This window comes from Salmo salar, chromosome ssa12 (genome assembly GCF_905237065.1).
Source record: "Salmo salar chromosome ssa12, Ssal_v3.1, whole genome shotgun sequence".
NCBI lineage: Eukaryota > Metazoa > Chordata > Actinopteri > Salmoniformes > Salmonidae > Salmo > Salmo salar.
Window position 1 is genome coordinate 19,301,560 of NC_059453.1, and position 15,184 is coordinate 19,316,743.

Sequence of the window (15,184 nt, forward strand, 5' to 3'; positions counted from 1 at the left end):
TTTGTCTTCTAATTATTTATTCACAACATTGGTTTATATGACAATAGATTTGACAATGGAAAATGTTGCAGTGATTCTATGATACACAACTGAAATAACCATTAATACAATGTTTTAGACAAAGGGTTCCGCTATGGTTACAAGCCTTTTTGGGGCTATATAGAACCCTTATGGTTATTTATAGAAACTTCATGGAGAATGATAGTTTCTTTATAGAACCAATCTCAAAAGGTTATTTTATTCTGGTTTAATAGCAAGGTTATATTTTTTTAATTCCATAGGTTTTACTATTGTGTCTTAACGGAATCAAGTACGCTAGCGCTGGAACTGCTCAGGGTCCCTGACTGTCAACCATTCAATTCACAAGACACTGACCATAATCATGTAATCGCATAACATCAAGTCCAATGAGCCACCACCCCAACATTTGAATTATCACTGGAACCATCACCCTTCCCAAAGAAGCCTTGAGGAAACCACATTTTTGTGTGTGTAGGGCTGTCGATTAAGGCAGCCCTCCGCACTTCTGATTCAGAGGGGTTGGGTTAAATGCGGAAGACACATTTCAGTTGAGGAACTTAGGTATCCCCCCTTTCCCTTTCTTCAGAGGATGAGATTATTTTCAACTAGCTCATATTTGACCTTGATCACTTCATCCAGCCCTTCATTCAGCTGCTGAGCCACTTCGCGTATCTTTCTCCCAAACTTGGACTCCAATCCCTTCTTCAGCGTCGGCCCACCTTTGCCATCCTTCTTCAGGGTAAAATAGATATCCATGCCTAGAGCAAAGCCTTGGAGCATCCCCACTGCCTTACTGCTGGCATCTATGGCACTGGAGCTACCCACTCCTGTCACTATGGCCACCCTGGTTTAGGTTAAGGTTTAAAAACATGCAAATATAAAAAAATAAATAAAGATAATATATTTCCCGACAAGAGTAAATGCAGTATATTAAGATCATACCTGACCACTCTGACGGCCTCTGTGTCAACCTCCTGGAGAGTTGAAAGGTTGTGCTTCCTCAGATGCTCCATGCCCACGTTGATGAACCTCAAGCAGTCTTCAATGTTACCCATCAGGACCAGGTAGTCCTGGAGGATCAGCTCAATCTTCTTCCTGTCCAGTGCACTGCTCACCTAAGAGATATGAAGAATTTACTTCCTGGAATGAAGAGGAGTTGGACAGTGATGTTATGCACAGTACTTCTCAACATTCTTTTAAGTAGCTAAGTTCCGAATGGAACACTTAGTGAATTCATCTGAGTGAGTTTCATGGGAAACTAACTTGGCTCCCAGGCCAAGTGAAATTCCTGGTGGCTGTCCAATCAAGCATGAACCATATTAATATATTAAGTGTGCTATCATCCTTAAAATGCTCTATAAATAAAGTTTGATTGTGTTTGGATTCTAACAGCTCACTTTGTTAGCAATAGCTGCAGAGGCCCCTGTGACCCCTCCAGCTGCAGCTACACCGACTCCGAGCACTGTCAAGGCCAGTGATGCCCCTAGGGTGACGGGGGCGAAGATCACCCCTGCTACAGCCGCCACCCCTCCAACCGCCCCCGTGGCGCCCCGGTGATGCCAGCGATCTTGGTTCCCTTGGAAACCTTGGATAGAATTAAATTATTGAATTGAATGGAATTAAACCTAATGTAATTGTAGAATTGTATTTAAATCATCTGCTTGGGGGTAATTGATGTTAGTTACAGGCTTACATTAAAAATCAAAGGCATTACAAGCGTGTACAGTAGTAGTCTATAGTACTCCTACCTTGTCTAAGTTGTCTGCGATGCTGAAGAGGTCAATTATGTGGTTCTTTAGGGTCTTCCCATGCTTAGTCAGGAGGAGGTTGTACAACTGCAATGCATTCTGGAACCGCTGTGCTTTCTTTTTGAACAGTCTAGATATAGAAGGTCATCAGTATGGAGGGTGGTTAGTGACAATATTCAAATGTACACAAAAGTTTGTTAGCTGGGTCTAAACTAAATAACTTACTTTGCTTCTCCCTTCTTGGCCAGTTTAGGGTCATTAGACAGATCTTTCCATGCTAAAAGGCAACAGAGGAAAATATTCAAGTCACACCTAAACTATGCTGGAAATTACAAAGTACATTTTGAAGCTGTGATGCTCACGTTCACTTTTAACCTTCTCCCACCATTCCATCAGACGATCTGCATCCTGATGGAAGAATCAAATGAAAGGGTGAAATGTGAATTTGACAAATGGTTGTGGTCAAATTGTCATTAGTGATGATTCTTTGGAGGTTCTGTATGTAAATAATATAATACACAATGTATTGATGCCTGACAGCTTAGTTGAGCTGTTCATGGTTATACATAGGCCCAAGAGCCGCTAGTGGTTTCATTCCTGTCTTTTGACCACTTAGGGCTGTTTAGGCTAGGTTTTATGGTGTATGGTGAATTTGCCAGTAAATTCTGATCGTGGATCAGTTTAGCATATTTTCCCCCTAATTGTTAAAGTTAGGACTGGGGAAGTGGAAGCTGATCCTAGATCTATACCCAGGGGAATCATCACAGAGCAAGTTCAAGGTCATACTTGGAATACCTTGATGTTATCTTCTTGATCCTCTTCACTAATGCTGCTTTTTGAGAGTGTTTTGATTCTGCCTTTCAGAGGGAGTGACTGCTTTAACGGTAATGGAGGAGGTGGCCTTACACAGTGAACATAGGTTGCACATATCTGTTGGTGAACTGCTACCTAAAACAATAGAAATACAATAAACTTTTTCAGGACACTTTGTTTGGCCTGTAATAAAGTATGACACGTCGGGCCGGTTTCCCAGATTAAGATCAAGCCTAGTCCTGGATTAAAAACGCTTTCAAAAGAGAATCTCCATTGAGAATGGTCCCATGTGGCTCAGTTGGTAGAGCATGGTGCTTGCAACGCCAGCGTTGTGGGTTTGATTCCAATGAAGAAGAAAAAAAGAAAAAATGTATGCACTCACTACTTTAAATTGCTCTGGACAAGCGTGTACACTAAATATTTAAAAAGCATTTTATTTTTTTTGGACTAGGCTTAATCTGGGTCTGGGAAATCAGGCTGGTCTCAGACTAGACATAACATAGTAAATGAAAATCAGGGGCACTCAAATGTATATGATATGTAACGTTTGGTATAGTTACATAAGACAGAAGGTTACTTAAGGCAAAACGTAAAGGAGGATGGATGGGTTGGTATATAAAGAGAATGTTGAGCAACCCAAAAGTTGTATGTTCAAATCGCCTCATGGACAACTTTGCAACTACTTGCTACTTTGCAACTAGTTAGCATGTTAGCTAACCTTTACCACTAGCCTTGCAAACAGACACCTAGCTAACATTAGCCACCACAAATTGGAATCTGTAACATATGTATTGCAAATTTGTAACATATTGTAATTCATAACATATCATACAAAGTGAATGATGGCCATCCACAAATAAATACATATCATACGAATTTGACTGTCCCCGATTTTTGTTTACTGTTACATCCACCCCCGAGTCCAGGTTGGGGAAACCGGCCCTTGAAGTATAACATGAAAAACAGTATTTGTAGCTGGCTGACTGTGATTCCTTTAGTCGTCATACCGCACGAGTTTCCTGCGTAACAAAAACCTCTTCATAGATATAGTCACTGGATTGTTTTCTGTCAACGACGGCAGGCAACCCAAACTGGAAGAACAATGTACAGCTCGGAAAACCAAGTATTAGTGTTAAGATTAAATACTGTATTCTCCATATAGCTCATTCTAATATTTCTACTACTGTACATTGTAGTTACACCGTTTATACACACACCATATTTATTATATACTGGATTCTTGAGATAGATATGACAGTGAGCTACTGCTGTACTCTGTCATTCTTAGTATACAGTACAATGTGTAAATTATCCCGGTATACATACATATAGATTGCATTTGGATTACTGTTAGTGTTATTTGGGTTGTTAATTGGATTCGTTGAGACAATCCTTTTTTGTTTAGTTGTTTGGCATTATACTCCATTGTTAGGAGCTATCACAACATTAAACGTTTTGCTGCCGATACATCAACTTTAAGCTTAGTGTTAAACATCTGTTTTCTCTGTCTGTCTCACCGTACGAGTTTCCCGCGTAACCAAAACCTTTTCATAGAGAGGGGGATTGGAGTCCTCTCTGTCAATGACGGCAGGCGGGCCAAGAGGATGACGCACCACCAGCTGCTTGTTCTGGTCCTCTTTAGCTTCAAACTGAAAAATAACATTCAAGTCATATTCAGAGACAGTGCACTTTACGTGTAAATCCTAACTTCCGCTCAAGACGAATTTCCCACTTAGTTGTACGTTAAGTCAGTGGGAGACAGACAGCAGTTGATAATCTGCTTTCTGTACATGCTTTGTCTTCTTTTGCAGTGGAGGAAGAACCTGGATGTTGCCTGTATCCATTTGGACAAGAGTCAAGACATTTAGGGCTGTTGAGTTGCCCAACTTGGAATGAATCATTAATGTTGCCTTGCATCCTTTCACTTCAACTCTCTGACAGTGTCACACACAAGTGGGCGATGTCTTAGAAATAGGGCCTTGTGTTTTCGCCATCATGTGACATGCCTGGATTTTAACCTTCATTTAAACTTTTTTGATCAAACTGTCCCCTTTTCTTTTATGTTAGATTGTCCAGCACCATACTCAGACAATTGCTTAATTTTTTTAAATGTAAGGATGAAAATGTAGTTTTAAAATCAGGCATCATGTCATGACAAAACACAGGGCCCTGCCCCTCAAAAAACCTTTAATAGTATTATTTTTGCAATGCATTATTTATGTTTAGGTTAATATAGTCCATGCAAGGTTTGACATACTATATTATTTGTGTGCTCACATGTTTGGGGCAAAAACGTATGTACTTATTGAAAAGAAATTACTTTAATTAAGTCTGCTCATTCCTTTAAGGCTATGCATTGAGCTACATCATACCAGACTCAAAACTCCACAGGTAAGACAAAAGCAACCCATAAACCTTTGCCATCACAGATGTACAACTATACTCGTCTGAACATCCCAGCAGGTTGTCTTGTCACAAAAGCACTGTTTCTCTCATACACTTCCTCTACTCACAATAGAAGATCAATCATGACTATCTTGTGTGCTTGATCTACTTAGGAGGAGCATCAAGCTTTCTGCCATTAGCAGGCCACAACATGATCATGCCTGAGGCCGGTCCTGGGCGTGCTGCCTGCCCCTAGGCGAACAATGTTTTTCTCCAGTGACGTGATCGGTTCCGTCCCTCTCTTCGCCCCACCCGGGCTCAACCGGGACCCTTGCACACATCAACAACTACCCACGAAGCATCGTTACCCATCCGCGCCACAAAGCCGCGGCCCCGCTGGCGCAGAGAAACCCTACTTCAAGTCTCCAGAAGCGGTGACGTCACTGATTGAAACGCTATTAGCGCGCACCACCGCTAACTAACTAGCCATTTTCATCGGTTACATCAGCTAAAAGTCAGAGGGAACGGAACATAATAGAGGCGCAATTAATAGGCCTATGCTACAAATTAAACATCTGGTTAGTAGGCTATATAATCAGTTCAATGTCAATAATATACCTAATATTTTCAATCAGATTTTATTGATAAAATCACTAATGCCCTGGAAGCTCTGCCACCTAGGCGAAACAAAAATAATTACATTTTCACATCCTTATGCACTTTCCAAAAGTTACACTTACAGACTAAGCTCCACTGGCTTTGAAAACGGTAAGCTTCAACTGCTGGCTCTCTGGATTGTATAACCAAACAACAAATTGCTTCCCTAAAAGCTGCCTGGTTTTAAACAAACATCTTCTCTTTTCAGAAAGAAAAGCTAACTTAATAGGGACAAGAATAGTAAAGTATTTGTATTTATTTTTATCTCTTCGAATATTATGGAGGCTGCAGTTTAGCTTCAGATTGTCATAGAGAGGAATCAATACATCCCCATAAAGGCATCACCGAGTTAAAAGCATTGTTATGAACGCTTGATATAATCTGATACCGCTATGTATTTATTTAAAATATAAAGCAAATATCATTTTTGCCTTTAACAAAGGGTATGTTATTCTCCCTCTCATAATTCGAGCCCTGGTTTTAGTCAAAACCCCCAAGCCCTTCCCAGACACGAGGTATTTAATCAGTGCATGCAGCAGTATTGGAGTATTTGGCTATACCGACATCTATTGATAGGAAAGTTGTGTCTGTATCATACGTGGGCTTACCACTTATTTCTTGGAAGATGAAGAAATAAGCACCAATTGTGTATGCAATTCTATGTTTGCAGCAAAAAGAGCACAGAAGGCTGCAACGTGTTGCTTGAATAGACAAACATTGGTCGTTCCACTCTCTCCCCGTTCGCCATCCTCCTGTTGTAGTGGGCCAACGAAAACTTTCGCTTATCCTCGTCTCTTGGGAAATACCCATCCTAATCCTGATGTGGCCAGCCTGCACTAACATATGCCATCTATAAAGATCCATTCTGTATATTTGGCGACTCACAGGGGATCTTGTGTTTTTGTCACAGGAGTCAGGATTTAGCAGCAGCACCTTTTAACTGTCATCGGGGACGAGGGCCATGAATCTGAGTCTGGGTCCAAGATGGTTTCCCCCAGCATTGTTTGGAGGTGTGGCAAGGCCTGGGTGCACCACCTGTTCATGTCAAACAGAACTGTCATCGGTGGAAGTGCATGCTCGGACTCCTCCGGTTTGCCCATTTTGCTGCTAAATCAGCAACCGGGGCTCGTCGTTTTCGGCGAATGAATGGCCTATCCTCGTAGGCTTGTCATTCTCCACACCGGCTGATGACATTGCTGCATGTACACATTGCACCAGCAAATTTATTTGGTTTAGGAATTGTGCCTCTTTTCTCACAGTTTTTGTCAGTCTTAGACGTGGTAGCAAATTGTTTCAACTCTCTATAGATTGTTTTGCTAAATTATATCCACTGTTCGCTACTACTAACAGGGTGGCTACTGCCTTAATCACTAATCGTTTTCGTCACACACACAAATGTAAAAAAAAAAAAATTATTGCCAGATTCATTTGTATACATTTTCCATAAACACATGCCAGCAAGGATAGTGGGATTTGGGAGAAGCAGGAATGGGGTGGGGCGGGAACGCGCTTAACGCTATGGGCTGGTGGCTGGGGTGCCGCGGGCGGTGTAGTAGCCGATCAGGGGCGCCGGAGGGCGGCAGCTGGTGTCAAAATGCCTCCCCAAAAATCAAGTGCCGGGCCTAAATCTTGCCCCTAAAGGAGGGCAGACCCTCTCATCATTACCGGAGAGTACATATTCGATTATAATATACAGTCCTACAAGGCCCATTATGAACATGACTAAATCTTTTTGTCTTCTAATTATTTATTCACAACATTGGTTTTATATGACAATAGATTTGACAATGAAAATGTTGCAGTGATTCTATATGGTACACAACTGAAATAACCATTAATACATGTTTTAGACAAAGGGTTCGCTATGGTTACAAGCCTTTTTGGGGCTATATAGAACCCTTATGGTTATTTATAGAAACTTCATGGAGGGCAATGCTGATTTCTTTATAAACCAATCTCAAAGGTTATTTTATTCTGGTTTAATAGCAAGGTTATATTTTTTTAATTCCATAGGTTTTACTATTGTGTCTTAACGGAATCAAATGCGCTAGCTGAACTGCCAGGGTCCCTGACTGTCAGCATTCAATTCACAAACACTACCATATCGTATAGCAATCGCATAACATCAAGTCCAATAGCCACCACCCCAACATTTGAATTATCACTGAACCATCACCCTTCCCAAAGAAGCTTAGAAACCACATTTTTGTGTGTGTGAAGACTTATCGATTAAGGCAGCCCTCCGCACTTAATTCCAGAGGGTTTGGGTTAAATGCGGAAGACACATTTCAGTTGAGGGAACTTAGGTATCCCCCTTTCCCTTTCTTCAGAGAGATGAATGTTGCCAACTAGCTCATATTTGACCTTGATCACTTCATCCACCCTTCATTCACTCTAACCACTTGGCGTATCTTTCTCCCCAAACTTGACTCCAATCCCTTCTTCAGCGTCGGCCCACCTTTGCCATCCTTCTTCAGGGTGAAAATAAAGATATCCATGCCTAGAGCAAAGCGGAGCATCCCCACTGCCTTACTGCTGGCATCTATGGCACTGGGAGCTACCCACTCCTGTCACTATGGCCACCCTGGTTTGGGATTAGGTTTAAAAACATGCAAATATAAAAAATAAATAATAATATATTTCCCGACAAGAGTAAATGCAGTATATTATGATCATACACAGCCACTCTGACGCCTCTGTGTCAACCTCCTGGAAGTTGAAGGTTGTGCTTCCTCAGATGCTCCATGCCCACGTTGATAACCTCAAGCAGTCTTCAATGTTACCCATCAGGACCAGGTAGTCCTGGAGGATCCAGCTCAATCTTCTTCCTGTCCAGTGCACTGCTCACCTAAGAGATATGAAGGAATTGCTTCCTGGAATGAAGAGGAGTTGGACAGTGATGTTATGCACAGTACTTCTCAACATTCTTTTAAGTAGCTAAGTTCCGAATGGAACACTTAGTGAATTCATCTGGAGTGAGTTTCATGAAACTACTTGGCTCCCAGGCCAAGTAAATTCCTGGTATTTCTCCAATCAAGCATAGGAACCATATTAATATATTAAAGTGTGCTATCATCCTTAAAATGCTCTATAAATAAAGTTTGATTGTGTTTTGGTTCTAACAGCTCACTTTGTTAGCAATAGCTGCAGAGGCCCTGTGACCCCTCAGCTGCAGCTACACCACTCCAGCACTGTCAAGGCCAGTGATGCCCCTAGGGTGACGGGGCGAAGATCACCCTGCTACAGCCCCACCCACTCCAACCGCCCCGTGGCGCCCCGGTGATGCCAGTTCTTGGTTCCCTTGGAAACCTTGGATGGGAATTAAATTATTGAATTGAATGAATTAACCTAATTAATTGTAGAATTGTATTTAAATCATCTGCTTGGGGGTAATTGATGTTAGTTACAGGCTTACATTAAAAATCAAAGGCATTGGCGTGTACAGTAGTAGTCTATAGTACTCCTACCTTGTCTAAGGATTGTCTGCGATGCTGAAGAGGTCAATTATGTGGTTCTTCAGGGTCTTCCCATGCTTAGTCAGGAGGAGGTTGTACAACTGCAATGCATTCTGAACAGCTATACTTTCTTTTGAACAGTCTAATATGAGGTCATCAAGTATGGAGGTTGGTTAGTGACAATATTCAAATGTACACACAAAAGTTTGTTAGCTGGGTCTAAACTAAATAACTTACTTTGCTCCCTTCTTGGCCAGTTTAGGGTCAGTGAACAGATCTTTCCATGCTAAAGGCAACAGAGGAAAATATTCTGTCACACCTAAACTATGCTGAAATTACAAAGTACATTTTAAAGCTGTGATACTCCGCGTTCACTTTTAACCTTCTCCCACACCACATTCCATCAGGCAGTCTGCATCCTGATGGAAGGGTAAATGAATGAATTGAAATGTGAATTTGACAAATGGTTGTGAGTCAAATTGTCATTAGTGATATTCTTTTCTGTATGTAAATAATATAATACGTGTGTTTAATTGCCTGACACTTAGTTGAGCTGTTCATGGTTATACATAGGCCCAAGAGCCGCTAGTGGTTTCATTCTGTCTTTTGACCATAGGGCTGTTTAGGCTAGGTTTTATGGTGTATGGTGAATTTGCCCAGTAAATTCTGATCGTGATCAGTTTATATATTTTCCCCTAATTGTTAAAGTTACAGGATAGGGAGTGACTGATCCTAGATCTATACCCAGGGAATCATCACAGAGCAGAAGTTCAAGGTCATTACTTGGAATACCTTGATGTATCTTCTTGATCCTCTTCACTAATGCTGCTTTTTGAGAGTGTTTTGATTCTGCCTTTCAGAGGAGTGACTGCTTTAACGGTAATGGAGGAGGTGGCCTTACACAGTGAACATAGGTTGCACATATCTGTTAACTCTACCTAAAACAATAAATACAATACTTTTTCAGACACTTTGTTTGGCCTGTAATAAAGTATGACACGTCGGGCGGTTTCCCAGATTAAGATCAAGCCTAGTCCTGGATTAAAAACGCTTTCAAAGAAGATTCTCCATTGAGAATGGTCCCATGTGGCTCAGTTGTAAACCCAGATTTGCTTGCAGCACTTGTTGTGGGTTTGATTCAATAGAAGAAGAAAAAAAGAAAAAATGTATGCACTCACTACTTTAAATTGCTCTGGACAAGCGTGTACACTAAATATTTAAAAGCATTTTTATTTTTTTTTTGGACTAGGCTTAATCTGGGTCTGGGAAATCAGGCTAGTCTCGAACTAGACATAACATAGTAAATGAAAATCGGGGCACTCAAATGTATATGATATGCTTGTTTGGTATAGTTACATAATTTGATCATCGTGGTACATAAGCAGAAACATTCTTAACATGTTATGTGTCATATCATATAAAACAGTAAAGAAATGATCTGCCTAAATATATCATCAATAAAGTCACACACAACACAACAGATAATGCAGTGCAAAGTCCTCCAGATACATAAATGCTAAATGCTGAGAGAAAGTTGTCTCACCGTACGAGTTTCCTCGTAACCAAAACCTCTTCATAAAGAGGGTGATTGGACTCCTCTCTGTCAACGACGGCATGCGACCCAAACTGGAGAAAAAAACTATGTACAGCTCGGAAAACCAGGTATTACAGTATTGGTAATAAAAGAGTGTTAAGATTAAATACTGTATTCTTCATATAGCTCATTCTAATATTTCTACTGCTGTACATTGCATTGTAGTTACTGTTTATACACACCACATATTTATTATATACTGGATTCTTGACATAGATATATTACAGTGAGCTACTGCTGTACTCTGTCATACAATGTGTAAATGCTCCCTGTGTACATACGTAAAGATTGCATTTGGATTACTGTTAGTGTTATTTGGGTTGTTAATTGGATTTAAGCTTAGCGTTAAACATCTCTTTTCTCTGTCTGTCTCACCTTACGAAGTTTCCCGCGTAACCAAAACATTTTCATAGAGTGGAAGATTGGACTCCTCTCTGTCAACGACGGCAGGCGGCCCAAGACGATGACCCACCACAAGCAGCTTGTATTGGTCCTCTTCAGTTTCAAACTGAAAAATAAAATAGTAATTCAAGTCATTTTCAGAGAGTGCATTTTCTGAGGCAAATCCTAACTTCCACTCAAGTCGAATTTTTACTACATAGCACTGCGTTGATATCAATGGGAGACAACGTGAACATTTGACTTCAGGGGAAGTTAGGATTCACTCCTATATGGATATATGAGAGAAAATGGAAGAGAAGAGTGTGTTGTGGCACGATACCTTCTTGACCATTTCAGTCACAGTGATTTCAGGATTACTTCTCACAGACAACTTCTGCTAGGCCATAGGAGGCCGCTTCTGAACTGTGTCTGGAGTTCTCTGGAGAACTCAAGGTGGAGAGCCATGGTGGATGTCCTATGCTCCCCAGGGGGCCAAGAGGATAAAGTCAGGTAAGTCATGTCATAGTTAAAACTGCAGTTCAAATATAAAGGAATTCAACTTGATGTACAGTATGTTGACAATGGTTGAATCCAATCTTACTCTGCCTCCACCAACCCCTGGGCCAAGTGTGACTGAGGGAGAGGGGGACCACAGCTCCATCTTCTCTGGGGCTCACTCTCCTCAGGCTTGGCCATATAGATGTTCCTGGAGTGGCGCACCAGGGGTGGAGGCTGTGGGGGATGAATCTGCCACACACTCAAAAAGTAGCTAAGGTGAAAAGGTTAAAAGCAAATACTCTTGTACATACTTTAAAATTGATACTGTCATGTTTATAACAGTGAATAGTAAGGAGCCGGACAGAGATGTAGCACCTGCTGAATAACTGTAGTTGAGTTCTAAATAGTAGTATTTTGGGGTATGCGGAAATATAACATTTTATTGTATGTCCCACTTCGAATTGAGTATGCTTCAAATGCCAGGACGTCATACTAATTTTGGCTTTTCATCTAGTAGAATTCGCTGCCTACTATTGAGGAAGGTAATCATATTTTCTGACCCAGGTGCGCTTGACAACAGTTGATAATCTGCTTTCTGTACATGCTTTGTCTTCTTTTGCAGTGGAGGAAGAACCCTGGATGTTGCCTGTATCCATTTGGACAAGAGTCAAGACACATTTAGGGCTGTTGAGTTGCGCAACTTGGAATGAATCATTAGTAATGCCTTGCATCCTTTTCACTTTAACTCTGACAGTGTCACACACAAGTGGGCGTGTCTTAGAAATAGGGCCTTGTGTTTTGCGCCATCATGTGACATGCCTGGATTTTAACCTTCATTTAAAGCTTTTTGATCAAACTGTCCCCCTTTTCTTTTTATGTCAGATTGTCCAGCACCATACTCAGACAATTGCTTAATTTTTTTAAATGTAAGGATGAAAATGTAGTTTTAAAATCAGGCATCATGTCATGACAAAACACAGGGCCCTACTTATAAAAAAACCCCAATAGTATTATTTTTGCAATGCATTAATTTATGTTTAGGTTAATATAGTCAATACAAGGTTTGACATACTATATTATTTGTGCTCACATGTTGGGGCAAAAACGTATGTACTTATTGAAAGAAATGTACTTTAATGAAGTCTGCTCATTCCTTTAAGGCTATGCATTGAGGGCTACATCATACCAGACTCAAAACTCCACAGGTAAAGACAAAAAGGCCCTTAAACCTTTGCCATCACAGATGTACAACTATACTCGTCTGAACATCCTTGGAGATTTGTCTTGTCACAAAGCACTGTTTCTCTCATACACTTCCTCTACTCACAATAGAAGATCAATCATGACTATCTTGTGTGCTTGAATCTACTTTTCGGAGGGCATCAAACTTTCTACTTCATTAACTTGAGCCACAACATGATCATGCCCACCAGGGCCGGTCCTGGGCGTGCTGCCTGCCGCCCTAGGCGAGACAATGTTTTTCTCAGTGTAACAGTGTAGGTTCCGTCCCTCTCTTCGCCCCAACCCGGGCTCGAACCAGGGACCCTTGCACACATCAACAACTGACGCCCACGAAGCATCGTTACCCATCGCGCCACAAAAGCCGCGGCCCTTGCAACGCAAGGGGAAACCCTACTTCAAGTCTCAGAGCGAGTGACGTCACTGATTGAAACGCTATTAGCGCGCACCACCGCTAACTAACTAGCCATTTCACATCGGTTACATCAGCTAAAAGTCAGAGGGAACGGAACATAATAGAGGCGCAATTAATAGGCCTATGCTACAAATTAAACATCTGGTTAGTAGGCTATATAATCAGTTCAATGTCAATAATATAGCCTAATATTTTCAATCAGATTTTATTGATAAAATCACTAATGCCCTGGAAGCTCTGCCACCCTAGGCGAAACAAAAATAATTACATTTTCGACATCCTTATGGCACTTTCAAAAGTTACCTTTCCCCACAGACTGAAGCTCCACTGACACAGAAAACGGTAAGCTTCAACTGCTGGCTACTCTAGTTGTATAACCAAACAACAGAATTGCTTCCCTAAAAGCTGCCTGGTTTTAAACAAACATCTTCTCTTTTCAGAAAGAGAAAAGCTAACTTAATAGGGACAGAATAGTAAAGTATTTGTATTTATTTTTATCTCTTCGAATATTATAGGCTGCAGTTTAGCTTCAGATTGTCATAGAGAGGAATCAATACATCCCCATAAGGCATCACCGAGTTAAGCATTGTTATAGAACGCTTGATATAATCTGGATACGCTATGTATTTATTTCAAAATATAAAGCAAATATCATTTTTGCCCTTTAACAAAGGGTATGTGATACCCTCACTTAATTCGAGCCCTGGTTTTAGTCAAAAACCCCAAGCCCTTCCCAGACACGGAGGTATTTAATCAGTGCATGCAACAGTATTGGAGTATTTGGCTATACCGACATCTATTGATAGGAAAGTTGTGTCTGTCATACAGGTAGGCTTACCACTTATTTCTTGGAAGATGAAGAAATAAGCACCAATTATGTATGCAATTCTATGTTTGCAGCAAAAAGAGCAAAAACAGAAGGCTGCAACGTGTTGCTTGGAATAGACAAACATTGGTCGTTCCACTCTCTCCCCGTTCGCCATCCTCCTATTGTAGTGGGCCAACGAAAACTTTCGCTTATCCTCGTCTCTTGGGAAATACCCATCCTAATCCTGATGTGGCCCAGCCTGCACTAACATATGCCGTAAAGATCCATTCATATATTTTGGCGACTCACAGGGGATCTTGTGTTTTTTGTCTGGGAGTCGGATTTAGCAGCAGCACCACAACTGTCATCGGGGACGGGGAGCGACGAATCTGAGTCTGGGTCCAAGATAGGGTTTTCCCCGGCATTGTTTGGAGGTGTGGCAAGGCCTGGTGCGACCACCTGTTCGTGTCAAGACAGAGAACTGTCATCGGTGGAAGTGCATGGCTCGGGACTCCTCCGGTTTGCCCATTTTGCTGCTAGAATCAGCGAACCGGGGCTCGTCGTTTTCGGCGAATGAATGGCCTGTCCTCGTAGGCTTGTCATTCTCCACACCGGCTGATGGACATTGCTGCATGCTGACACATTGCACCAGCAAATTTATTTGGTTTAGGAATTGTGCCTCTTTTCTCACAGTTTTTGTCAGTCTTAGACGTGGTAGCAAATTGTTTCAACTCTCTATAGATTGTTTTGCTAAATTATATCCACTGTTCGCTAGCTACTAACAGGGTAGGCTACTGCCTTAATCACTAATCGTTTTCGTCACACACAAATGTAAAAAAAAAAAAAAAAAATTATTGCCAGATTCATTTGTATACATTTTCCATAAACACATCACCAGCAAGGATAGTGGGATTTGGGAGAAGCAGGAATGGGGTGGGGGCGGGAACAGCAGCAACGCTATGAGCTGGTGGCTGGGGTGCCGCGGGCGGTGTAGTAGCCGATCAGGGGCGCCGGAGGGCGGCAGCCAATTGTCAAAATGCCTCCCCAAAAATCAAGTGCCGGGCCTAATCTTGCCTAAAAGGAGGGCAGACCCTCATCATTGCACCGGAGAGTACATATTCAGTTATAATATACAGTCCTACAAGGCCCATTGATGAACATGACTAAATC

At 41.5% G+C, this 15,184-nt stretch overlaps 1 long non-coding RNA gene and 1 pseudogene across 1 annotated transcript; both read right to left on the reverse strand.

Moving 5' to 3' along the window:
- On the reverse strand, positions 1-4,227 carry LOC123725444 (apolipoprotein L3-like; annotated as a pseudogene).
- Positions 4,228-11,062: 6,835 nt separating this feature from the next.
- On the reverse strand, positions 11,063-11,733 carry LOC123725448 (uncharacterized). The gene is made up of 3 exons (XR_006757919.1): positions 11,656-11,733; positions 11,395-11,529; positions 11,063-11,181 (listed from the first exon to the last, which is right to left on the reverse strand). It is a non-coding gene; the product is annotated as an uncharacterized lncRNA (long non-coding RNA).
- Between the last annotated feature and the right edge of the window lie 3,451 nt (positions 11,734-15,184).